Below are 26,421 nucleotides of genomic sequence, written 5' to 3' on the forward strand. Positions count from 1 at the left end.
AAGCCCTCCCTGTACCCACATCTGCAACCAAACACCCACGAGAAGTTCCCATCATACATTGTGATATACACTGTCATACTGAATAGCAGAACATATAAGGGGATCACAGAACAACATGGCACACACGATGCAGGCCTATATTCTCACACCTGCAAGAGACATCTTGCTCACATTTGGGCTTTGAGCTGGCAGATCTCAAAGGAAGTAAAAAGCCATGATGCACCCGTGCGATATCCCTGCGCGTCAGCTCTGGAACCCGGCTGGGAAGCTGGATATCATTGAAGTGACATACCTGTGGGGTTGCCCTGAGGCTCCCGGACAAGATCCGGCTGAGCAGTCGGGTGGCCATCGGCTACAGGCACAGCTGTAATCAAGCACGTTTCCATTAGAGGCTGTGATCTACTTCTTTCTCAGTGACCTGCAGTCACTGGAGGGGGGTCAGGTAATGACGTGGGACCCAGACATGGGTGGAGATTTCCAAAGCTGCAGAGGGCCTGCCTGGGGGACCTGGGTTCACCCGAGGAGAGCACTGCAGGGCTAGAGCAGGAATGCTCCTGTTTTCCTGAGCAGACATCTCCCAAGGACGGACGTCCCTGAGGCTGAAAGCCAGGATCCAGCCAGGGAGCGGCAGAGCCATGGCCCTGGACATAGCTGTGACCAGCCCAGGGAAGAAGTGCCCCTGCAGGCTATTGCCTGGCCCCTGTGGTGCTGCTCTGGCCCCAACATGCAGGCTGGGGGAAGGCTGCCCTGGGGCAGGGCAGCACAGGGCTGGCTCTCGGGATGGTTCCTCACCCCGCAGTGCTGCTCTCGGCCCCACCATTCACCTGGAAAATGCCTCTGCAGCGGCTGCAGACCCCTGCACCTCCTTGCAGGGCATCTGCCTCCCACTGCCCGTGGAGCTGGCCACGGCTCACCCGGCCCAGCCCAGCCCCGCTGCTCTCACAGCCCTTCCACACCACGACCCCAGCCCCGGTGTCACCCCGAGGTGTGGTGGGTGCTGCGCGACGCTGCCAGGGCTGGGTGCTGGCCCTCCCCTGCCCACCTACCTAATCCCCGCGCTTGCCACGGAGCAGCCCCGACAGCCCAGGCTTGCAGGGACACCACAAAGAGGGTAAGGAGGCAGGCGGGGGTCATGGCCCCCCACGCCTGCGCCATGCCGCTGCTGCTGCTGCTGCTGCTGCTGCTGCTGCTGCTGCTGGAGCGGTGCCCGTGGCACAGCACTGCACATCACGGCGTGGCACAGCGGGGCTCTGTGACCTCACAGTCCGGCCTTCCCACCGCGGCCACGGCCCTGGGGCACTGCCCCTCCCCACTATGTGTTGAGGTTTTGGATTTAGATGAAATTAAGACCCCTTCAGCATCCTAGCTCTCTGCACATCAGCGCGCTCCCTGCCATCCTCAGGCTCAGGTGCTTTTGGCTACAGCTGCTTCTGTGCTTGCTGTTTGGCCACTGCTCTTCTGTGGATTTCTCTCTGCCTCGGAGTCTGAGGACAATTCTGTGGGATCCTCTGGGCTGAGGGGAGGGGAAAAAAAGAAATCCATATTATTTCCTATATGTAAATGTTACTGAGGCTACGGGCTGGCCAGACTTGTATGGAGAGCTTTAAACTAGATTTAGTGGGGGAGGAGGAGGAGGAAAAGGAAGAACAAGAGGAGGACTAAAAGATCTTTCCTTTCCCACAGTGTTGCATATCTGGGGACTGATACAGCATCACTTGCCATCTAGTCAGTGAGAAGAAGTCCAATTCCTCTAAGCAGCTGCAGGTTGGTACCCACCAGCATTGGGTACGTGATGCAGATAATAATTCAGCAGCCTGCTGAATGATTGTGAATTGATTTTCACAATCTTTTGGTAAAAAACAAGCAAAATAAGCTTAGCGAGTCAGGAGGTAAACTCAAGCATTAATTTCACGTACGAGCAAGAAATTGGTAACTATGGGGAAATGATGTTCAAGGGTACAGATAAGACGGTGGAAAACACAGCTTCAAGAAGTCATTCGTCTTACTGTCTTTGCGAACAACCCTAGAGTCCAGCATTATGGGGCCCATCTCTGCAACAGGGGCTATTTCCAATTTGAGCTGCTCTTCAATAGCAAATGGGAGGCTATAAATTGCCTCCCACAGGTGGAACTGCACCATCAGGAATCCTGCTGTACAACTGCCAGATAAAGTGACTTCAAAAGCTGGAGGTGGGAATCCAATTCCAGTTAAAAAATAAAAAAAAAAGTAGATCTTATCACTGCTGCAATTCTTGATGTCTGCTGTTCATACCTGGAACATTTTACGTACCTACATCTCTTAACCACACTAGAGAACACGCTGAGGTAGGAAGGGTTGCAGATGTAGCTCATTGAGTCTAAACCACAGCTGCCTTTAAGGGTGTATGGCCTCACTTTAGTTTTCATTGTGCAAAACAATCCCTAGTGTCACACTGATGCAGCCTGCTTTACTTCTGAGTGTAACAAGCCCTCAAATCCCAGATTTGTGGTTTCATAAGCACAATTCTGCTGGATCAATCAGTTCAAGAGAAAACAGACTGCCTAGCAAGTATCAAAAGTTCCCAGGAAAGGATTAATCTGAGAACTTGAGAAGCCGTCTGACCTGGAAGGGGAAGTCCCTGAATCGGACGGGACAAAGACAGGCAACAGGATGTTCTCTAGTCTCACGAGGCCGAGCTGTGTGCTGAAGAAAGGGCACTGTGACATGAGCTTCTGGTGGAGTCCTTGGTACTACAGGAATGGCCCCCCCAGATCTCAGTTCAGGGATTTACTCAGTTTCAACCCCACCACGCCTCGTATCAGCAACGGGAAGACAGTGGATCTCAAGTAAAGGCAATGGGCTCTCACCCCGATCCACAGTGGTCCGTCTTCTACATAGCCTGTGCAGGCCCGTCCCTGTGAGCTTGGACTTCTCTGGCCCAAGGGTCAGCCTGGAGCTCTTCCTCGAGAAAGCAGTCCCAGCACCTCTCGTCATCATTCTTCACAGGCCCCAGTTCCACAGTGGACGTCGGGCAGACTGATGCCTAGAACAAAACTTGCTGGGGAGGATGCTGCCTTTAGACTTCTCCTTTTCTTGGAGGCTGATGTACCTGGACTGAACAACAGGGATAAGCCAAACAGTAGTCCGTGTCCTTGCGCTAACGAAATCACAAAAGAGCCCAAAGCCAGATGCCTTCCCTGCTCTCAGTCCCACCTGTTCAACAGCTCCAAATCTTCCCAAAGCAGACAAATCAGCCTACCACATAAGGCATGAAGCCACACACCAGCCAACAGCATTGACACCACGCCAACCAAAGGCACAGGCAGAAGCAAGCAAGAAACTCACAGGCAACATTTGCACTGAGTTTGACCTAGAAGCACTAAGCTAGCACAGGGCTACAGCAACCACCACTGCCAAACACGGCCGAAACTGTCAAGGACATTGCATTTTTACATGTGTCCTATTGAGACGCTTCTGCCTTTCTCTCCTACATTGCATTCTTTAGTACAGGAATAGGCGCCTGGTTAATCTTCTACTTAACAGGTTACTAGATTATTCAGCTATCCAAAACAGAGGGAGTGAGAGAGTGTCCTGGGTTCAGCTGCGATAGAGTTAATTTTCCCAGGACAGAGAGACAGAGAGAAATGCAGATGAACTAAACTACAAAATAGTATCATTGACTACAAAGCAAAAGACCCAGACACCAGATGTTGGTTTTACAGGGTCAAAAGCAGATGCAGGAAGAAGTACACAGAATTGTTTGCAGGTGAAAACCTAGCACAGGACTAAAGATTCATGATCTTACCCAGTATCGCTAGAAGGCAAAGGATGCTATATCAGAGCTGCTCTGACGTGTGCCAAGACATTTAATAAATTCAAGCTGCTGTTTCCATCCAGCTTAAAAACGTTAACTTACATCCCTTTCCTGTTTCTGAACATCCAGATAGCGAACTATCACTACAAGCCTCATTCACTAGACATTTTCTGACAAACTGCTTTGTGACAAAAAGCAACAAGACGATTCAACAGGAGCACAGGCTGTGCGAATTCAATGCTTGCCAGCAACCTCCTACAGAGCAGAAACTAAGGTGATCCCAAGGAAAGTTAGAGACCTTGCGAAGAGATGCAAGTGCCGCAGCAACTCCACTGGCAGAAAACCTCTTGAGCTTCAGCTGGACTTGGGAAGGGATTTCCTAAAGCCTCTTTCCTCCATGCCTACCCCTGCAAGCAGTAGCGGAGCAGCGCGGCCTGGCTTCCCTCCTGCAGCACTGCCAAGCAAAACAGCAGGCACAATTCAAAAATCAGCCTCGATCAATGGCCCTGAGTGATCTGCATCAGAGATTCAAAAGAAGGAATAAGGCAATTCAACTATAAACAAAAACACATCATTGACTACCAAGGCAGAGCAGACAGCACAGTTTGTACTATCCTAAAGTAGTCTAAACGTGAGAGGCATGATTTCACCTCAAACCGGGTGAGTTAAAAACACCTGAGGGTGGCACCCCAGCTCTTCTCAAGGGTGGCCAGCCGGGGACCCAAGCTGCTGAAACAACCATCCAGAGAGTGCAGCATGACCACACCGGTGCGCAGCACCTTACGAGATGCACTGCTGGCACTGCTGGAAGGACAGGGTTTCCTTCCACTGGAGCAGATGCTGCTTTCAACAGCTTTCAACCCAGCGGCACCCCCTCAAACCCGAAATAACCCTTAGGCCTGGTAGCATTGCCCTAATCCCGGAACAAACCCTAAATCCAGATGCACGCTGCCCATTTCTCTGTATTCCCACCTGCCCACAGCCATGTGTTGTTTCCAATCTTGTAAATATTTTGGAAAAGCACTTTTTTTTTTTTTTTTTTAATACCTGCTTTGACTGCACTACAGTACAGGCCCAGAATCCATGACTATGGCTGGTAAAGTCCGTAGCAATACAGAATTGTGTAGGGATGAGTGGGATAGGTGCCCGTTAGCCATCTGGTAGTTGTTCGCAATTGACTCCAAGTCTTCCGTACCTACCTACCTACCAACCTTCTGACTCATTGGAAATGAGTCAGACTGCACCAGAAGTAACACTGTCTGACCTGGTCAGACATATCAGACCACAAATGGTGGTTTTGAGACAGAAAACGCACACAAACCACCAGAACAGTAAAAAAAAAACAGCCAGAAGAAACATACACAAACCAAAGGCCCCTATCCAAACCCTGAAAAGACAAACAAGATAAAAAAGGAATCGCAAAAAAAAAAAAAAAAAGACCACCCAGAACACAAGACAAGGCAAAAATAACATAACTCCAAGAACCCAGGGCCAACAAACCCACAGCCAGTCCATAACAGTAACATGCTTTAATCCTAACTCGCCTAAACTCTGGCATCCTGTAATCCTGCCATCCCATACCCCTAGCACGCTGTAACGCTAGCATACCATAACCCGAGCACATTGTAGCCCTAAGATATCAAAAAATGGAACACAAACTCCCCGGACATCTCCGCCAGAGCCTGCAGGTGGCCCCTGTCCCGATCCGATATCAGGGAGGGTTCTTAAATGATCCCAAGAGCGAGATTAAGACACAAACGAGGTCAGATGCTGTACAACCTTACAAGTTTTATTTCCTATAACAACTGATAATAACGATAGGACAGAGGGAAGAAGAAAGGAAACAGAGGCAGACCTAAGCAAGAAAGCGGGAGAGAGAGATAGCAAGACTAGTTACCACCACCACGAAGCCAGCAGCGTCCCGTTGACTCGGTCTCGATGTGGGTGATGGAGGGTCCAACTCCCAGGTTCCAGCCAAAGTCCCAGTCCCAAGCGCTGCAGGTTCTCTTCAGTTGCTTTTCAGGTGCTTTTTCAGGTTTTACAGTTTTCAGTTCTTTGAGAGGGGAGTACGCAGTTCTTTTATAGTCCTGGTCCCCATGATTTCTCCGAAAAGTCCACCCCTTTCCACGGAGCTCATTATCATACGTGCTGCCCCTGCTCCATGGGTGCATGCCCAGGTGTTCTCGGTGGTTTCTTCACCTTGCTCGTGGGCAAGCACAGCTTGGTAGGCACTGCTAGCTTCAGGCGGATATGGTGGTTTCTTCAGGGACATTTTGTCTCACTGAGCGCGTTCTCCCCCACAGCAACAGGATGTTGAGGCTGGCAAATGGTTGCTTTGCAGCAGCAATGTCGAGACAAAAGTTTCCAGTTAACACAGTCTCTTGCAGCCCCAGATCTCAGACATCACAACTTTGAAGTGGGAGTGGGACAGAGCCACCAGGACATCACCAGCATCCATCTTCACATCATCCATCACACTCTGAAAAAGTGCCTGGCTTAAACGCTCCATGGGAGAAAGGCACTCGGAGATGCTGAACCGGCCAACCATGGCCACGGGGCTTCAGCTCATCATTTCTGGGTCAGAGCCAGCAGGCAGATGACCCCGTCCTCCCTGCGAGACCCCTCAGGGCAGCCATACCCAGCTCCGGGGGGCTAGATACGGCCTCGGCTCTAGGGGGAGATGCTGCCTGGGACCATGATCTCTCACAGGGGCACTGGGAAACTCTCCTCAGACCTGGATGCCTGAGAAACATCTCTGCACTGCTCCGTATCTCACAAAACCAGAGGCGGAGGAAGGCTGCTTTGCTGGCCTCCAAGAGAACCAGCTCACCTGGGCTCCTCTGTGGCCACCGGGCACCTTTGCTGTCAGGTGGCTCTCAGCGTTGCTCTGAAGTCGGCTGTCACCTCCCTGAAGGACGCTCTCCAGTGCATGGTACTTCTCCACTGGGTCTCCCTGGGGACAAAGATCGAAAGGGAGAGATGGGGTTTGCTTTGCCCCCATTCCCAGGCTGCCACAAGAGAAACCTGCCACCCCCCAAATCAGCTGTGGCATGCGGACACCATCTATGAGCTGCAGATGTGGACGGCAGTGGGGCTGTGGGGAGCAAGCAGGCTGTTCTGGGCTGCCACCAGCGCTGGCAGAAAGCAGAGCTGGAGAGAACAGGGGGAAGCCCAGGGCAGCCAGCAGCTGGTGGTGGGGCCCGGCAGGATGCAGCGCCTGTGGAAATGCCCAGCTCCTTGAGCCTCAGCCCTGAGGCTGCAGCACAGGACTGGCACTGCCTGCAGCTTTGCTGGGAAAAATCAGGCAGGGGTGACCCTGAAAACCCACACGTGTACCCAGGCCCAGGATTTGACAACCTGTTCCTTTGCCCATCACCGCCATGGGATCCAGAAAGCAGTGCCACTGACTCCGGCATGGTCCTGAGCCATCTCTCGATGGGCGAGTCTTTAACCCAGCCTAAAAAGAGGAAAAATTGACCAGAATTCACCTGTGCTTAGGTTTTTGCAGGCAGCATGGGTTTTTGAGCCACCTGGTGCTGCCATGCCTTGGGAACGCTCAAGAAACAGGGCGGCTGCCTGTACCTGCAGGCAGGCGGTGGAGCGTGTGCAGCAGGAATGAGCGGTGGTTGGTGCAGCTGTTGAATGGGTTCAGGCTTTAAATGTGTCCAGACTGGTACGCCTGGTTCTTTTTTCCTTGCAGTTTGTATTTAGAGCTTAAACAGTATTCTTTTTAAAAGCAAAAACATCAAGCAAAAAAACCCCAACCTAAAACAAGCTGGGTAATTTTTTTACCCCCAGCTGTCCTTTTTTGCCCTCAGTCCTGGCCACTATGCAAGGCAATGCTCATCACCAATATTAGGGCACAGGACTGGGCCCAGGGCAGGGCTTTGGCAGGCAGCACATTCCTCGTGGCTCCCGGTAATGCAGTTCCTGGGGAGTGCTCAAGAAACGGGGGCAGTTGCTCAGAATTGCCATTTTTGGTCTCTCCCCATCGCGCTCTGTCTAGCTCCCTGCCCCCATTTTTTATCTCCTCCCTCTCTCCACTATTTTCTTCTTTCTCTTTCTTTCTCTGTCTCGCTCCCTGTCTGTATTTCCTCATTCCTCTCTCTCGTGCAGCCTGGCCCCTTGTTCCTGCCTGTATCGCCTGCTCAGCTGGCTGGGCCTTCTCTCTTCTCTCTGGGCCTCCGTCCTGCTCCCCATCCCCTTCTGCTCCTCTGCCGTCTCAATCCTGGAGGCCACCGCTGTTCTGTCCTTCTCCCTCTCCTTGTCCTGATCCGCATCCCTCTGTTTCTCAGTCTCTCTGGGCTGTTTCCCGTCCTTCCCTTGCTCTCTGTCCCTGCCTCTCCCTTTCTTTATCTCTTCCCTGCCTTTCTCCTCTCACCCTTCCCCTCCGTCCCTCTCTCCTGCTCCCTGTCCCATCTCTCTGTCACTCCGCTCTCCTGACGCCTTTTCCCTCTCTCTGTCCTGCTCCTGCCCCTCTCCGGCCACCCCACCGCCCTGTCCCACCTCTCTCTGCTGCTCTGTCCCCCCTTCTCCTTCTCCTTCTCCTTCTCTTTCTCTCTTTCTCTCTTTCTCTTTCTTCTTCTTCTTCTCCTCCTCGTCCTCGTCCTCGTCCTCCCCCGGGGAGGCGGCCATGGGGCCTGCGGGGGGCGGGGCCGGGCCGGGGATGGTGTCCCTGCAGGGTCAGGCAGCAGGAAGGAGCGCCCCGGGGCATGCTGGGAGCTGTAGTCCTGAGGCATGGGGCAGCCGGGGGCCCTGGTGTTTCCCGGTGCATGCTGGGAGCTGTAGTCCTGAGGCACGGGGCTGCCGGGCGGCCATGTTGGTCTCTGCAGTCTCTGCTCCAGCTGCGGCCCGCCTGAGGTGAGGGCTGGGGCTGCCCCTGGGGCGAGCGAGTCCCTTGGGCGGGCGTGGGGGTGTCTCCTGCCTGCTGGCTGCCCGGGGGGGGCTCCAAGCTGGAGCCGGGCCCGGCTGAGGGAAGGAGAAAAGGGACAGGGTGAGGGGGGTCGCAGTCCTGGGTTTGTAGGTTTCACGCAGACGCCCTCTTCAGAAAACACAGCCTCTGTGTGGGTCAGCGGTCCCTGCAGAGTTTTATTATTTGTAGCCATTTTTATAAATACGGGACTTCACACGGGGGGCTCACACCGTGCTGTGCTTCTTGTAAACGGAATCGCTTTTCTCCCGGCTACAGTCTGGAGGGAGCAAGTGCCAGCCGGTAGATTAAGATGGAGATGAAAGCACGCGATACGCTTGCGCTGGTGATCCTGCCACAAGGCGTGCTGTTTATTGATCTGGGAGAACACCGCAGTGACTCTGTCAGAGAACAAGGTTGTCAGTGCTGTTTCTGTATGTGACACCCAAGGGGTTTTTTCCTCTGCATGTGTTTCTGTGCAGGCATGTGCATGAAGCATAGGCGTTTCTCTGTGCCGTAACGGGGACTGATGACAGCTGGGTGGGTGGCAACGTGTGCCACCATGGCAGAAACTTCCTGCAGCCGCCCTGCCATGTGCTTCAGGATAAAACAGCTCTTCTGGTTGTTTGCTGCCGTTGAGAGCTACTGAGGGCATGGGGAGGTATTGGGTTCTTCCTCCCTGCAGTGACCGCTGGTCGTTACTGGGTGGCCTCCCACAGCAGCCAGTGCTGTATGCCCCTCTCAGTTTTTAGGCCAACACCCACAGCAGGTATGTGTGGCATGTTCCTTTGATTCATGCATTCTCCACCTTGCACAGCAACATGGTTGAAATACTGAAATGTGCTCTTTTTATTGCTGCTAACATTCAAAAATCTTGTCTTGGTCTGGTCAGCAAGGTATTTGGAAAACATCACAGTTGCATTTTGAGAATAAAATAGGTTCCTGTCCTTCCCCCTCCCCCCGAAACTGTGCAGGATCCAGACCTTCTCCCCCTACCCCCCATGCGTAGCCTGGCTTTGTTCATTTTGCTGCCTCGTACCAAGAATATAGCAAACACCTGAGATGTGTGCTGTGTGCTGCAGGCCAAAGAGCATTTTAAATGTTCGCCGTTTATTTCATGCAGCTGTGCAGCATGGTACATTTTGGAAGGCACACTGGGATGATGTATCAGAAGTTGCTGAAAATGAGGTGATACTGGTAGTGGTTTATTTTCAGTGCCTGGTTTGGGAAAGAATATACTCAAATAGTCTAAGGTACAGATCTATTAGAGGAAAAGGAGTGCAAGGTAAGGAGCATCATGCTGCATTTATTGCTAAACGTCTGCTTTCATTTCATTCAAACTAGAAAGTAAACAAAGATTGTACCTGCAAAAGAAATTGTTTCCCAGAGTGAGCATTCAAGCACTGGGGAGCAGCTTGCAGGATCAGAACTTCAGCCTGCTCTGGGTGATAAACCCTCAGGAGAGGAAAGAGAAACCCCACTTTTTTAAATGCAGCTCTACTTATCTTAATAGTTCTTCTTGTTAGATTGTGTTGGCGGTCAGACTCTAAGCACGTGACTAAACTGTTAAAAAAATCAAGATATTTAAGGATTTTTTACTGTATTAAATGCTCTTACAAGCAGTGCACTCTATTGCCCTGTGGATAGTATAATGTCATGACTGGCAATTTTCCTTTTTTAGTACAAGGATGCATGTATGAAGGCAAATTGAGGGTACAAGTGGTGCCTCACCGCAAACCAACCTGCGAAACCCCAGACATCCACTGTTACAAACAGGAAGAAGCTATGGGCCTTTGCCTCAGACTCTGCAAAAGATTTACCAAGCCTGAGGAAAGTGACAAAAAGTGACAAAATGCCACAGCGTAACTTCAGGATGGCAGGTGAGATTTCCATCCATGTTCCTCAAACGTAGCAGCCTCGTTTTGTTTGCGGATGCGGCGTTGGAATCGAACTGCAAGACCAGTTTCCTTTACTGCACCTGGTACTGTAGTGCAAATACCTTTCATGTCCCAAATTAAGTTGCCAAGACTCTAGTTAAACCTCTGCATAACAGCCTCAAATCTTCCTAAGTGCATGATTGCTTTCAGTAGTTGAGTCCAGACGTGTGACATATCATAAGCCATACCCCATTTGGGGTCCAGATTTGATTGGTGTTTAGTTCAGGCTTATCTGCTGTTAGAGATTTTCATAGTCAAAAAGGGAAATGCTGATTGTGTGCATTCTTCTTCTCTTTCATGGAGTGTTGTACTATGTTTAGTAATTTGCCGTTGACAGAAATAATTTATGGTTGTCTGTGAAGTTGGAGGTGGTAACGTTCTTGTGCATGAATGTACCAGTGGAGCTAACTTCCTGTATTTAAATCAAGAGAAGCATAATGATAGCTTGGAGGGGTGGATTCTAACCATTTTAAACATTAAAAGAGAAAACAAAATAATATCCATCAAGAAGTGGATTGCCTGAGCTGGTGAAAGGCAGATAATCTCAAACTGATATCCACAAATGGCAGAACTGTAGCAATCATGACCCTGAAGTAGAAACATTAATGTTAAATACTGGCAGCTTAAGAGCCTAACAGTCAAGGTAGAAACTAATTATTTACCCCACCACCCTTTTTTCTTTTTTTTTTCTTTTTTGCAGTTTGACGTTTCTGATTTTATAAATACTGATGTATTTGAAACTTTGTCATATCCTACCTAGGTTATGACAAGTGTGTGGCAGATAGGACTTTCCTGCTTAGAGAGACCGTGAGCTGGAGAGTGGAAAATGGTTTTATGGAACAAGTATGAGAGGAGCAGAAGGTATAAAAAGGCTTGTATGCCTTTTTGCCACTTTAGTGGTTTGAAAATTCCTGTAACGAAATTTCTTCTGGCTGTGAAGGAACTATGACATGGGATCAAAAGAAAGTGTTTCCTGCTACATCGTTCTGGTATATGGGAGACCAGTTCTAAAAATCTCAAGCCCCTTCATCCCGTTCTGGTTTTGCTATCAGAGGAGTCACTTTTATGCTCCTTCAGGTTTATTGACTTAACGGAGACAACAAGAAGTAGGTCTTGGTGTACCTGGCTGCTGTCCCCTACTGCTCCTGCCGGGATATCCAACTGTAGAGCTTCTGAGTACAGAGAGATCTTGAATCAACACCTATCAGAGCAGAGGACAGAGAACTTAAGAGTTAGTGAGAAACTGATCTAATCCATTGTTTTATCTATGGAGCCATTAATTTCTGAAGAAGGCCCTCTTTTGTGCTACATGGGATTTTTAAAATTTATTTATTTATTTGTTTGTTTGTTTGTGTTCTGCTGGCTGAGTCAGTGAGCACAGTAATTCACAGGAGTCTCACTCCAGTCCTCGTGCAAGCGAAGGCTGGCTGTTTCACGAGTACAACGATACCCCATAAAATAACATCAGCCTCTGACAGAGATGTTAGCAGCAGCATCTAGATCATGGCAAGTCTGCTGTGCCAAGTGGATTACTGTTTTGTCAACTATATTCCAGTTTGTGGTAAATATGTGGTGGTGTATTCCTCTCCCCTCGACTTCATGTGATAGCTCGATTCAGCTCTGACTCTTCTAGCCAGTGCAACGTCTTTCAAAAGCCAGGCTGCATGCTAACTGATGAACTAAAATGTAGCTGAGCAACTGTAGAAATGCCACTGACTGTCTCGCATCTTCAAGGCAGATAGCTTACTTCAGACAGGGATTATATGATTCCAGAACAACTCCAGGAAATCTGTTTGCTCGTTGGTAGCTGTTAATCCTGTCTTGATTGCTTTTTACATACTAGATGTCATTTTGGAAAATGTAATGTAGAGAGAGTAAGATCTTCCTTTCTTTTTCTGAAGTCTCCCACAGGCCATACCTCTCCTTCCTTTTTGGCATCCCAACAGTCACCACCACACATTTTAAGTTTTGCATATTGACCTACCATTGTGTCAAGAACCTGAGGTGTGGCACCAGCGTTGGGCTTCTGACCTGCAGACCCACTAGTGGTGTCCTTGCTCATCCAGCTGGGAAGTTGTAATGGAGCATGTTTTTCTCATGACACGGCTCACCTGCAAAGACAACTGCTGTTTGCAGGGGAACGTGACCATTGCAGCACCTACCCTCACAGCTACAGAGCTAAGTGGGCAACAGCTTTCCTATACAAATGTGCAAGCTTCCCGATACTTCCACATTTCTGCATCGGGAGAAAACCAGCTGGGCCAAAAAGCTTTTTAGTGAAGTGAAGGGTGGGAAAAAAACGCTTCCTAGCATATAGAGATGCAATTTTTGTTTTTAGAAAGAAGCTTCTTTCTGCACCCAGGTGAAAGGTAGTTGAAACTGGTACCTGCTGGCCTTCTTTCTGCTTAGTTCTTCCTCAGTTCTTTCTTTCCTCTGACTGAAAAATTGCAATGATGAACAAGCCAGCCTGCTGAGTTTCTAACCGGACCAATACTAACAAAGAATGTCATTCCCGAATAGTAAGATAGTTGTAAGCTTCATCAATAGTAAAAGCTGCTGAGAAAGTCATGAATCATCTCCCATTCTGCAAGTCCAGTTCTTGACTATTTTCTCACTGCTGTTGGTTTAACTGTAAATTGCTTTAAAATAGCACTTAAAATTTGTAATTTTTCATAGCAGTAAGTTCTTGGTGCTGTGAGAGAAATGTTGTGCTGAGAAGGCACTATGGACATATGGCAATGTTTGTGTATATACATTTTGTCTTCCCTTAGATGGAGTTATCTTGTAATTTGAAGCCATAGTGGAAGGATTTTTTGTTTTATTATGATCAGACATCTAAGTGCCAGCCCTCTGCTACAGCTGCAGAATAAGTAGTCGCGTTGCTTCAGCACCAATTTAAGCTTTCACTTTCCACTTAGCTGTCATTTTTTTCCTTCCTTTTCATTTTTATATTTAAATAAACACTTTAAGTATTTGCTTACTTGGGGAGAAAACAGTGCTACCCTTGTCCTGTTGTGCTAAGCTACGTAGCTGAAGGGCAGCAAGCTGAGACCCCCAAGAAGATATTTAGAAGAGGGGGAAGAAGGGGGCCTACAAGAAAGCCAGAGAGGGACTTTTGACAAGGGCATGTAGTGATAGGACAAGGGGTGATAGCTTTAGACTGGAAGAGGGTAGATTTAGATTAGATATAAGGAAGAAATTCTTCCCTCCGAGGGTGGTGAAGCACTGGAGCAGGTTGCGCAGAGAAGTTGTGGATGCCGCCTCCCTGGAAGTGTTCAAGGCCAAGTTGGATGGGGCTTTTCTCAGCCTGGTCTAGTGGAAGGTGTCCCTGTCCATGGCAGGGGGGTTGGACCTAGATGCCCTTGAAGGTCCCTTCCAACCCAACCCATTCTATGATTCCGTGATTCTATGATTCTCTTCTAAGTTCTTCAGCTGGCCAAAACTGAGGAGGGGGAAGAAGAACTACAGGTAGCTAAAGGGAAGCACAGGAGAGCAGCTGGGAGCCAACAGCGTGATGTGGGCATAAGGAAGTGCTACACTGCAGGGTGTCAGGCCAAGTCTTTTCAGGACCTGTAGAGAAGAGTTAATGCCATTGAACAGAGCACAGCTCACCTGACGTGGTTGCCCTGCTGGTCCTTCCTGTACAAGAAAGATGCCCTCCCCCTGGAATAACTGGAGAAGAGAGCTGCAGGGATTGCTGGGACATGGGCGATGGACATGCGTGATGACATCAGGAGTTCTTGATTTGCTTAGGCTAGAATAAACAAGTGGAAGAAGAGTGGGGTGACTCCTGTAAACGCAGGAGAGGGAAATACCATTTAGGCAGAACAGTTTTTAAGCTTAAAGGTGTGGGCACCAGAAAACATGTGTAGCACCTGGTCCTGACTAAAATTAAGCTGTAAACTGGAAGAAAACTCTACGTGCTTAGAAGATTTGTGTTCTGCAACAGCCTTCCGATGGAAGGAAAGCAAGCAGAAAGCAACCAGTCAACCCCTTATTGCTTAATAGGGAGTTCAGTAAGTTTATGATGGGCCTGGAGATCTCTTCCAATCCCTCCTTCTTCCAAATCAACTGCCTCTTCAGGCATTGTCTTTCAAGGTATGTGTTGCCTTTTCACATTTTAATTGCTCTGATGTCCTCTTGTTTGAAGGACTGAACTGTTGCTGATTAAGCATTTTGGTGGCAAAAAGGGCTCTGGCGACAGGATCGCTTCACTTGTGAATTGTGCTTGGGTGCTTGCTGACCCTTCCCATTTTCTGTCTCCATTTCTTCAGTCACTTCTTGTTGCTAGATCCTACACTTGTGATAGTACCTTGTCTCTTTGTAGATGCTTAATACCTTTTGTTCCCCTTTTTTTTTAAAAGTAAGAAGTTTAAAAACGAAAAAACAACCAACCCCGGCCCCTCACCCACCCACACCTTCTGCATATTCATCGCAGTAACGGAAAAAATGATTCCGGTTGCACCTTGGGTTTGAAGCCAGGTGCTCTTTAGTCTGTATTCTTAAGATAATGAGCCACTCTTCTATCCCTGAGATAGCGGATGAGCTTCGTTTATTCCCATTGCTTTCCTCTGCTTCTGTTTACTGGTGGTTTAAGCTAGTGTTGAAAAAACCTACCCTGTGTATGTTAGCGTGAGATGCTGTCTGAGGGAGAATTTTTGGCGGCATCTGTGGTATTGGATTAAACAGCACCAGTGAGTGTGTACCCATGACCTTGATCATCTGTAGTGCTAAATCGTTTGGAGGTTTACAGGTACAGGTTTGGCCCCTGTCAGCTGAAAAGCTCAACAACTTCCTTGGCACCGCTCACGAGTGGGAGTGGGCCAGGGGATTTCCCAGTGGGCATTTTGGATGCAGCTATTCTGCCTCCAAATTTTGCATAGCAAAATGCAACCAAGTGGCCAAGGGTAATTGTGCCAGTTGGCCTCCATTCCAGGGAATGGTCCCGGGCACGTGTAGTTTATTGTTGTAGAGAGAGGTTTTGTGTAGTTCAGTGAAAGGAAATTGGAAAACGTGAGTGCATGCTTAGTGAGACCTGGGGAAAATTACTTACCTTTGGTGTCTCATCATTGCTGAAGTTGGTGTCTCAGCAATACAGCAAGGATAATGCTGCCCTGTTCTCCCGCTGTGGCTGTTGAGCGAGACATTTGGGCCACAGACTGTCTCCCTCTCTCTAGATGACACGCTGTTAAATTGCGCCCCTGCATTGCTTCCAAAGCACTCCTCCAAAACCAGACAATTAGTCTTCATGATGATGAAGAGCAACCACTGTTCTGAGTGGAAAAGCCACTCCGTGAGTAATGCAGTGCCAGTGTTCATTGCTTTCACTTCTTGTCATTTTCCGAGCTGTTGAGGTGCAGGAAGGCTAGAGGCAAGAAGCTGTCAGCATCAAATACTTGGAGAAAATACACTTCTAACTGCATTTTACTTTCCTCAATTATATATTGTATTGGCATGGCAAGAAGTAGGCAGGCAGCTTGCCTGGCCAGTGCCTGCGTGGTTCTGGCGCAGAGGATCAAGCGCTTCATGCTTCAGAGCTGTCAGGCTGGCACTTTTCACCACTAAATGCAGCTCTAAATTAAAGCTAAACGAAAATGGAAATTTTGCTTCAGAGCTTGATCATGCCATTTTGTTCCATCCTTTTACTTGTTCAGTGGCTAGGGAAAGGAACCACTCCCTTGGTAGGAGCATCCATGGAGTTATAGACATGGGTGATATTAGAGCACCTTTGTGTATATTTATGCATGGGATCATTACAGTTGCTGTTTTAAAGGTATCCATCTCTGTAGTACCTAAACCATTTGGCAGTAAAATCGTAAATCCACGCAATGGGGTGAGAAGCAGACAAATCCAATTCAAACCTTTCAGAGAGCTTTGAAAGCCTCTCCCAGAGGGTACAGAAATGGTTATTTGTGATTCTCTTGAATTGCCTTTTATGGCAGCTTGCTTAGAGTGTTTGTGACAAGTAGTCTGCTGGGGGTTTAACGCTGCAAATGGTAGGTTCTTTAAAGAAGCAAGTGAATCAACTGAAGACTTGGTTTTACTCTTTTAACAGATCCGACACAAATGGGAGGCCTGAGTATGCTGCTTTTAGCAGGGGAACGTGCCCTGACTGCACAAGAGGTAAGGAACTCTCTTCTCTCCCTTACCGCGAGACCTCAGTTGAAAGAGAGCACTGAGGAGGAATATTTGACCAGTGGGAAATGTAAATTACTTACATACCTCAGGTGGGACTGAAGTGTGAGCCCTGTGATAGCAGTCTTGTATCCCAACCATGAACGTAGAGGTTGGGCCCAGATTTTATATCAGTTCAGTATTAACTCTGCTGAGTGAGTGTTTGATCAGAGCAGGCAAGAGTGCCCTCTGAGAGGACGTCGTCACAGGTGGAAGGCTTGAAATGCAGTGAGTGTGTTAACACGGAGGTGGTTTGCAAAGTCTTTTGGGCAAGGATTTCATCTGCTTGTGTAATGCCTCACACAACTGTGGCCTTGGCACCAACAGCAAAATAAATACCTGATAATTTCCATACAGTCAGTGTCATTACGTGTGCATTCTGAAGCCATGCAAGTGCTAACAAGCCATCAAAGTGTTGGCAGGATATTCCCATTCCCTAAGTCTTTCGGTCTGAAAAGAAGTTTGTAGTTCAGTTGCCATCACAAACAATTTGGTTTTACAAAGGATTCTAGTAAATAAAAGTGTTCCCGTGTGTCTCCAGTAGTGCAGAGACCTCTGGTCTTTCTTTAGACAGGTTAATATTTATGATCTATTTTTGGGGCAAACTTTGAAAATTGTTCAAAAAGTGGTTAGTATGTTGGGTAAAATAGGTAGTCGCTGCCATAAATCTCTAGCCTGGAAAGAAGAGCTGTGGAAGCGAGGAGGGTTTCTTTTTTTTTTTTTTTTCCTTTTTTCTTTTTTCATTGTTATTGGGAGGAAAAGCAATAATTAACTCTCTCTCTGCGATACCCGCAAATGCCAAATGTGTAGTGTGTTTGAGATGGATTGCTCCTGTACGGCCAAGACTGAGCCAAGGCTCCTCAGTGCTTTGCACACCGGTGTGACCAGTGGAAGTCTTTGTGCAGCTGTGGGTACTGGCTTTCTGTGCTGCAGCATGAACAACAAGAAACACGAGGGTAATGCTGGCAGAGAAGTGAAAAGAAAGTGATTATTTTGTGCTAAAAGGAGAATGTCTTGTAGTCTTCCAAGTTGGACTCTCTCCGCTTGGAATTTAAAACCTGTTTTTACTCTGCTGTTATGTTTAAATGAGGGGGAAGGTGTATTGTAGTCACAGATAGTCAGTTCCATTAAGAAGGGTCTTTGCCTTCTGAGTTGAGCTTTCTTGGTTTTCCATGAAAAGTGCCTCAAGTCGTATGATTTCAGGTGATGGTGAAGGAATAAAATCGACATGTGGATTTAGAGGCGAATCAAAAAGGATGTCGTGTGACTGTGTTAGTATATGAACTTTTTTTAATCAGGATTTTCTTTTTTTTTTGAGCAAAGGACGCACTTCCCATGCACCTACATAAAGCCCATTTTCTCTGATAGAAGCATGCAGTACGGCTTATGATGTAATACTTACTTTAAGTCTAAGCTGTACTGTGCTGTGCTATTTTGGGCTTGTAATATTCTTCTGAAAGCTGGCCCTCCACATCAAAGAGGCAGGCTGTGTAATCTGCTTTCCCCCCAAATGTAGACCAAAATCACTGTCATAAATACAGTCTGAACAGAACTAGTGGTGGGATTTGTTAGAATCCTGATGGGCCAGAAATTAGCCCCTACTTACTGATGAGTTCCTGTATTTTACTTGTCCTATGCTGTCTGAGAAGCAGGTAAGTGTCAGAGCACTTTCCCAGGGAATAAAACCGCCCCTCTCCGATTCTTTCCGAGGGCCCCCTAAGTAAAATGCTGCATCCTCCAGAGCAATCCGTGCTGAGCAGCAATTTGTGTGCACAATCAGCACCAGTAGTCTGCAGTCTCAGGTCTTTCACTGAACTGTGAAATACAGTATAATGTTAAGTTCTTGTTGTTAACCCTCTTTTGACATACCAGTGGGCAAATAAAAGCCCTTCAAAAAAGCCTTAGCCTGTTCTCTTGATCCTAGGCAAGACTTGCCTTGTGAAAAACTATTCAAGATCACTGTTTCACAGATCACCCATTTCCATGTCTCCTGGGAAGGCAGCTACTGTTCACTGTACAGGTGTGCTGGGACTCATCTGCATGTTCTTAGGTCCCAGGAGTCTTTCTGTACGCTGGATCAGAAATTTAGCACATTGAAGTTTGATACTGAAACTGAAGAGTTAGGTAATACAAACATAATTGTTTTCCTGACAGATCTCCTCAAGCACATCACAGCCTGCAGTCCCTGGAGCTGTAAAACAAACTGAGGAGTCTGCATTGTTTCAGTTTGCTGAGGTATAATGGCTGAAGTATGGTGGGGGAGGATGGGGGGGAGCAAGGCACCAGTAAGAGTTGTCACTGAGTGGCTAAGCACCCTGTCCGATAAGGGATTCCCATCAGTAGGTGTTTACCTTCATGACGGCATTATGTTCAGAAAATCGGGGCTGTGGGGGGGGGAATAACCAGTGATTGGACGAGATGTTGGCCAGTTCTACCAGCTGTAGCCTACACAAAGGACACTGGGCTTGTCAACATTACCTGGCCTTCCATACCAAAGGCCCACTGCAGATGTTTTTTTTCCAAAGGGCCTTCTAATTTGCATCTAGGAAAACAACAAATAAAAGGCATTCTGAAATGACACTCTGCACTGCCTGTGGAAGAGGCTGCAGCACTGCAAGATGGCAATTGCCCTAGAGGCAGGGATCCTGTGAAAAATAAACTTGCAGGTCAAAGGAAGCTTATGCCAACAGCTGCAAGGATAGGTAGCAGCATTGTTAGGTGGTGACTTCTAAAGCCTATAAAATACCCTTAAGTATGTAAGTTCTCCTCCTTTCTCCATGTCTTGAAAATGTGGAGTTCTTAAAGATTGCTTTGAAGAATGTCTTCTCCCATGTGTTTAATGTGCCTCTACGAACCGGTTTTCCACACCTGTACTCTTCTTGCCCATTTGGGGGGTCTGGTACTGCTTACAGAACCAGTTGGGCTAAATGGATCTTCAGGGTGTGTCTGAGAAGACTGGGACTGCAGCTGGTGCTAGCATGGAGGAGTATAACGAGATGAGAAGATACCCAGTTTGTCCTTCTGTGTACTTGCAGAGGTTTGACTCCATACAAGATGCTTCCTTCTGTTAAATCTTAAGGTAATTGTGTACTGTGTGTTTTTAGCTTGGCTAGGACGGGCCTTGATGTATTTGTTGGGAGGTTCACTGAAGAAAAAACCGATTTAGTGATTCAGGTGCCATAGAATACCTGAATGCATTACTGCCTTTGGTAAGCTAAATTATGGTAAGCGATTTGCAGTAGGCTGCTGTCAGCGATGTACAGTGCTACAAAGGAAAAGAGGGAGGGAGGCAGCATAGTTATTTAGCCAGTAACCAAGTAGACCTGTGAAGAAATGTGGAGTGTGCTGTGGCCTGATGTGCCTGGAGACTTTTGGCAGCCGTCCCAGCTCGGTTCTGGTTCTGGCTGTGTGTTCTTCATAGGTTCCCTTCCTCTTTGCCACCTTTGCGGCAGGGTGAGGAGAAGTGCCTCTTTGTGAAGACAGCGATCCCACTGAGTAGATTTGTCATTTAAAATGGACACCTTTACCCCCAGAGTACAAGTCCCCTGTCACTCAGAAACAGCTTGTTATATGTAGATGTAGCATGGGACTCTTTCTTCCCCTTATGGCCTCGGCTAGCCTGTCATTTGTTTGTGTGTCCCAAGTGCTACAGTTGTCCATTAAAACTGTTGAGGATATGGCTAATGAGGCCTGCCCAGTGGCTTGCCACAACAGGTGATGAAAATCTCGGGAGTAAGAATTGTTGGGTCCTGCTGGTGCGCAGGCAAGGGCACTGTTCTTCCAAGATGATGTGATGTCCTTGTAAGAGGTTGTTGGTTTTTTTTTTCATTTTGGAGTGTTGCAAGTTATGCTCTTGGCTTTCTCATTCTGCTCTGATCTTGCAGATACTTGGTCCTTCTTTTGTCCTGCTCATTTGTACCTTTATGGAAAGCCCTTATATAGGCCAGTGATTTCTGAGCCGTGGGCTGTGTTCCTTAGCACGGTGGCTGTTTGCAAGCTGCCTGCTCCCATGGGTGGGTTGCTGTCCTCCTCCTTGCCATGCAAGGGAAACGGAGCAGATGGGAGCCCTTGCTCTCTTGGTCTTACTGGATGTGTGTTTGGCAAGTGCGAACAGATGGTGACGACTGCTTTGTTGAGAAGAAACAAGAGTACTTCTTGGATTTACTTAGCTAAACTCTCATCCGTTATTAAACAAAGAAAATGCTTCTGGAAAGTGAAAGCAATAAAATTGCTCGTTTAACCACCTTAAAACAGAAATGAAGCCAAAACTCCCAAACTGTTCACTTTCATCTGCTTTTCTGAGGTTTTTCCCTAAGTGATTTAATCAAAAAAAATAATGAGATGCAGCATGCAGCAAGGTAGAACTTTCCTTGCTAATCCAACAGGTTATTAGCATTTAAGAAAAATGCGTGCTTGAGAATGGTTTTGGTGTGTTCTCACATACTCTCTTTGAGCAGGCTTACGGGCAACCCTTTCTATTTATTTCTGTGCTGAATAGAAGGTTTGGATCCAAACCTTTTGGTCGGAATGCCTTGAAGTTGGGAGTGTGAGAGCTAGTCAGTATCTTCTCTTCCAACCTGCCCTTAGGCGAAGCTGTACTCTTCCCAGGTAAAGCCATTACGTAAAATAGATGAACACCTTTGACGTTTGCCTATATGCTGAAATTATGAAATGTCTGTGTTGAAGTGAAACGCCTGTTCTGGGGCGGGGTGTGTGGGGGGAAGTGGCAAAGTACCATGGCACATGCTTCTTAGGCAAACTAGAATGTAATATAGTAGATCAAATGCTGACCTGCATTGTAAAAAAGGTAGTAACTTGATCCTAATGATCTCCAAGTTAAACCTCTACATAAGAAGGGGCTCTTTGTGGTTGTGCTCCTGCAGGTTCTAATGATTCGGCTGAACCTAGCAAATGATGTTAAGACAGGGAATAAGATCTGTAATCTCCCTGAGAGCTGATTGATCAGCCGTCCTCTTACTTTGGACATTTGGCCAGCAACTTTGACAGAATGAATCCGAAGTTTCCATCTCTCGCAGCTTGTTTTTTTGACTGTGAAGAGATTTTTTTTTTTTTTTTGAAGTGAAATGTTGGCTGCCTCTCTTTCTGTTAGGACTGCATGGATCTTGCTTGAATTTTGTTAGGAGCTGCCATTCTCTTGTCAAACTAAATGCTTTACTCTTTCCTCACATTTTGCATGAGGAGGCAAGATGTGCCTGCATGTTCTCAGGTTATCCTTCAATGTGTGGGTGTTTTTCTGTCTCTTTTCTGCCCTTCATACTGCACTGAAACAATCATTAAGAGCTGAGAATGCATTACGTTAGAAAAAGCTGAGGCCTTCTTCCTGCAAAGTGCCGTGTACAAGATCACCTAAGTCCAGTGGGGTCCTGAGTAGGTTCCCTGATCTGTCTCAAAGCAAAACTGGGATTTTGAATTATTCTAGTTCAATATTAAAAACTAGTATTAATGCACATTCAAGTATTATTCACCATGTTTTAAATAGCTTGTGGTAAAATGGATGTTCTTTATTTGGGGATTTTTTTGTAATGAATCTTCTCGATAATTGAAAAGGAAGCCGTTCAAATGATCTAGTTCCAAAGAAACCTATTAACTATAAAGAGAGAGGCTAAACTGATAATTTTTGCCTCTGAAAGATCATGGTCATAAGCATGACTTCTGTGATGTGGCAGATGCCACAGAAACTCTGTTGGTCTTGACCCTAATCTTCTGGCTTTTCAGGGCTTCCAGGTCACATACTACCATGTAATGCCATGCCAAGGAATATCAAATATGAGAAACAGAGATTAATTCTTGTGCTGGTGAACTCCTACTGCTGCACTTGGAAGCAGGTATCTCGGGCTGAGGTAAGCGGGGGGGGTGTCTTCCCCCCGTGAGGTAAATTAGGGGGCGTCTGGGATGAGATAATGGGGGGGGGGTGTCCTGAACACTCTGGGGTAAATGGGGGGGAGTCTGACCCCCCCTGGTATGAATTGGGGGGGTCATCTGAGGTGAGGTAAATGAGGGGAGTCTGTGCTGGGGTAAATGAGGGGAGGGTTAAATGGGGGGGCTCTGGGCTGAGTTAATGGGGCGGGTCCAGGCTGAGGCAATGGGGTGCTGCCTTAACTGTGGGGGGTGTCCTGGCTGCAGTTATGGGGGTGCAGACAGGGCACCCCCACTCTGGGGAGCAGCTCTTGTGCTTTTTTGGGGGGGCAGCGGGATATATCTGGAGGTGTGTGTGTCACATTTGGGGATAATTCCCCCCATGGGTGGCCCTTGAGCACTTCAGCCCCCTAAATCCTCTTTTTCCAACGAAGCTGGGGGGGGAGGGGGGGGCTCTCATCACACCTGGGTCCTAAAGGACCAGCACAGCTAGGGGGTAGGCAGCCATGTTGTGTGAGACACCCCTCCCTGTGCTTCAGTTTCCCCTCGTGGGGATGTGTCCCCCTATTTGGGGGGGTTACCCCCGAAATCCGGGGGAGACCACTTCATGTGGAGGGAGGGGAACAGCCAATCAGGATCCCTTGGGGAGATGCCCCCATTGCCCCATTCCCATTGCCCCCCCCCTTTTCAAGGGGGGGGGGAACAGACAGGGTTTGGGGGGGCTGTATGGTTGGGGGGGGTCAGGAAGTCAAAGTTTGGGGGATCGGTATGGGGGGCATGAGTGGGATTTGGGGATGTTGGGGCATAGAAGGGATTGGGGGGGTGTTTGGGTGTCTGGAGGGACGTGGGTTAAATTTGGGGGTGCCTGGGGTGTTGGAGTGTCTGGGTGGCCTGGGGGGTATAGCGGGGATTTGGGGCTTTGGGAGGGGCTGTGGTTTGGGGGTGGGTCCCTCCTGAGTGGGTGACACTGATGGGGGGGATGGGACCAAATGGGAAAGGGAGGGTCTGGCCCTGCACCCCCTCCCTGGAGTGCAGAGAGTTCCCAAGGGCTCACTTCTCCCCCCCTGCCCGCCCCGGGCTGTTTCATCACCAGCTCTTTTGTCAGCACCCATCCCCAGATGCCTGGGTTCCCCTGGGGTGGGGGTGCCTCGGGTGCCCAGATGCCTGCGTCCCCCTCTCCCAGGTCTGGGCTGGGTGCTCTGGGCTGGGCTGGGTGCGGCGCCCTGATAAGTCGAGTATGAGAGCACTGGGAGGGCAGGGACTGGCCATACTGGGAGTTGGGAGTGGCGGGTCAAGGCTCCACTAGGAGCCCAGTGCGCCAGTTAAGGGCTATACTGGGAGTACTGGGAGCTGGGGATGCCAGGTAAGGGCTATACTAGGAATACTGGGAGCTGGGGGTGCCAGGTAAGGGCTATACTTGGAGGCAGGAGTGCAGTGTAAGAGCTGTACTGGTAGCTGGGAGTGCTAAGAGGTATACTGGGAGTACTGGGAGCTGGAGGTGCCATGTAGGAGCTCTACTTGGAGCCAGGAATGCAGTGTAAGGGCTGAGCACTGCATAAAGGCCATACAGGACGTACTGGGAATGCCAGGTCTTACTGGGAGCTAGGAATAACAGTTACTGGTGTTACTGGGAGCTGGGAATGACAGCTGCTTGGTATGCTTGGAGCTGGGAATGTCGCGGACTGGGCGTACTGGGAACTGGGAGGCCTGTGTAAAGGCTATACTGGGAGTACTGGGAGTGGGGAATGGCGGGTAATGGTGTTACTGGAGCTAAGAGTGAGAGATACTGGGTATACTGGGAGTACTGGGAGTGACAGCTGTCGGTATACTGGGGCTGAGGAATGATGGGTAATGGTCTTACTGGGAGCTACTGGGTATACTGGGAAATGGGAGCCAGAGTGGAGAAGGAGTACTGGGAGCAGAGAGGGACAGTTATTGGGAGAACTGGGTGTACTGGGAGTGAGGGGTAATGGGTCTACTGGGAGGACTGGGAGGGAGAGGTGTTGGCTGTAGTGGGAGCTGGGAACAGCAGGTGCTGGTCGTACTGGGAGTGTGAGTGGCAGCTAATGGTTGTACTGGGAGCTGGGAGTGGCAGGTACTGGTCATACTGGGAGCACTGGGAATGGAAGTGGCAGGGAATGGCAGTACTGGGAGCTGGGAATGGCAGGCACTGGTCATATTGGGGATACTGGGAGCATGAGTGACGGCCGTCTTGGGACCTGGGAGCACCAGTACTGGTCATACTGGGGGCACTGGGAGCAGCACCCGCAGTTCATACTGGGTTCCTGCTCTACTGGTCCCAGTATGGGAGTGGGGGGCAGGGGGAGGGAGGCCCCAGTGCCTCCCAGTAACCATCCATCCGTTCCCCCCACTCCCCGATCCAGGCCACGGCTGGTACGTAGCCCCTCCCACACACCTGCGCCCCACTGCCATGTGAGTGCCCCGCACCCGTGTGCAGGGAGGGGGCGACACACACGAGGCGTATGTGGGTGTGCGCACATGGGGCCATGTCCGTACGCACACGCGTGTGCACTGGGCTGGAGCGCACGTGCCGGTGGTGATGTCAGGCACATGGCTATGCTGGACACCACACACATGTCCACACGCATGTTCACATGCACGTGGCTTCAGGAGCTGACGCTGACGTGTGTGTAGGGGTAGGTACAGACCTGCACATGCAGGGTCACCTGTGTATGTGTGTGCACACATGTGTACATTGGGCTGTATGTGCACACACACGTACTGCAGGCTCTGACACAGTGCCACGCACACGTGTGTACATGTGTGTAAATGACAGACGTTACAGCATGCACACAGGTGTCCTTGTGCCTGTGTACGCTTTGGGGTGCACACGTGTGTTACAACACACATTACGACATGCACATGGGCGTACTCGTGCCCGTGTGCACATGCCAGGGTGTACACTCATGTAAATGGGCATTACAACATGTATACATTGCTTCTGTGCACGTGTCAGGGTGTACATGCGTGTTGCAACAGGCATTACAACACGCAGAGGGGTGTACTTGTGCCCATGTACACATGTTAGGCTGCACACACGTGTTACAGCAGGCATGCAGGCGTACCTGTGCCTGTATGCACGTCAGGGTGTGCACATGTATAAACAGACATTACAACACACACGGGTGTACCTGTGCCTGCGTACACATGTATTACAACACACACACGGGTGTACTTGTGCCCTGTACCCCTTGGAGCAGTTCATGAAGGACTGGGTCCCGTGGGAGGGACCACATGCTGGAGTAGGGGAAGAGCATGAGGAGATAGGAGCGGCAGAGACAAAGCGTTAGGAACCGACCGCAACCTCCCTTCCCCGTTCCCCTGTGCTGCTTCTGGGGAGAAGGTGGAAGAGTTGGGAGAATTGCCTGCAGGATGAACTCCGCCAGCTCGTTGGACCGGGGGAGCCTGCAGGCAACTCCTGCTCAGTACCAGCGATCACACCACCTGCCTGGCCTTGCCTTTGTCTAAAAGGGCAGCAGCAAGAAGTTGTCGGGGAAGATCTGCTCTGCTCGACACTAGAAGCAATGAACAGAGTGGTTTCTTGTAAGAAAAATCCAGTAAGAGCTTTAATGACCAAAATGGGGTAACCTGGTCTACAGCTGGGGTCTGCCCGGTGTGCTGCGTGCTGGTCGGAGGCCCGCTCAGTGCTGCGCGACTCGTGGTTCCCACCATCCGAAGGGCCGTGAGACTATCTGTATCACCCTCTCTTG

General features: G+C 49.0%; 2 long non-coding RNA genes across 3 annotated transcripts; one reads left to right on the forward strand and one right to left on the reverse strand.

Moving 5' to 3' along the window:
* Nucleotides 1-291: 291 nt before the first annotated feature.
* On the reverse strand, nucleotides 292-8,334 carry LOC128150718 (uncharacterized). 2 transcript variants are annotated; one of them, XR_008238147.1, is made up of 6 exons: nucleotides 8,300-8,334; nucleotides 7,376-7,486; nucleotides 6,624-6,746; nucleotides 2,847-3,093; nucleotides 1,047-1,513; nucleotides 292-364 (listed from the first exon to the last, which is right to left on the reverse strand). It is a non-coding gene; the product is annotated as an uncharacterized LOC128150718 (long non-coding RNA). The 2 variants fall into 2 exon arrangements; XR_008238146.1 differs by lacking the exon at nucleotides 8,300-8,334 and having other exon boundaries at nucleotides 7,376-7,537.
* A 247-nt stretch (nucleotides 8,335-8,581) lies between these two features.
* On the forward strand, nucleotides 8,582-19,142 carry LOC128150722 (uncharacterized). Its single transcript, XR_008238152.1, has 4 exons — nucleotides 8,582-8,653; nucleotides 10,384-10,582; nucleotides 16,695-16,762; nucleotides 18,968-19,142. It is a non-coding gene; the product is annotated as an uncharacterized LOC128150722 (long non-coding RNA).
* The last annotated feature ends 7,279 nt before the right edge of the window (nucleotides 19,143-26,421 follow it).

This window comes from Harpia harpyja, chromosome 14 (genome assembly GCF_026419915.1).
Source record: "Harpia harpyja isolate bHarHar1 chromosome 14, bHarHar1 primary haplotype, whole genome shotgun sequence".
In the NCBI taxonomy this organism is placed as follows: Eukaryota; Metazoa; Chordata; class Aves; order Accipitriformes; family Accipitridae; genus Harpia; species Harpia harpyja.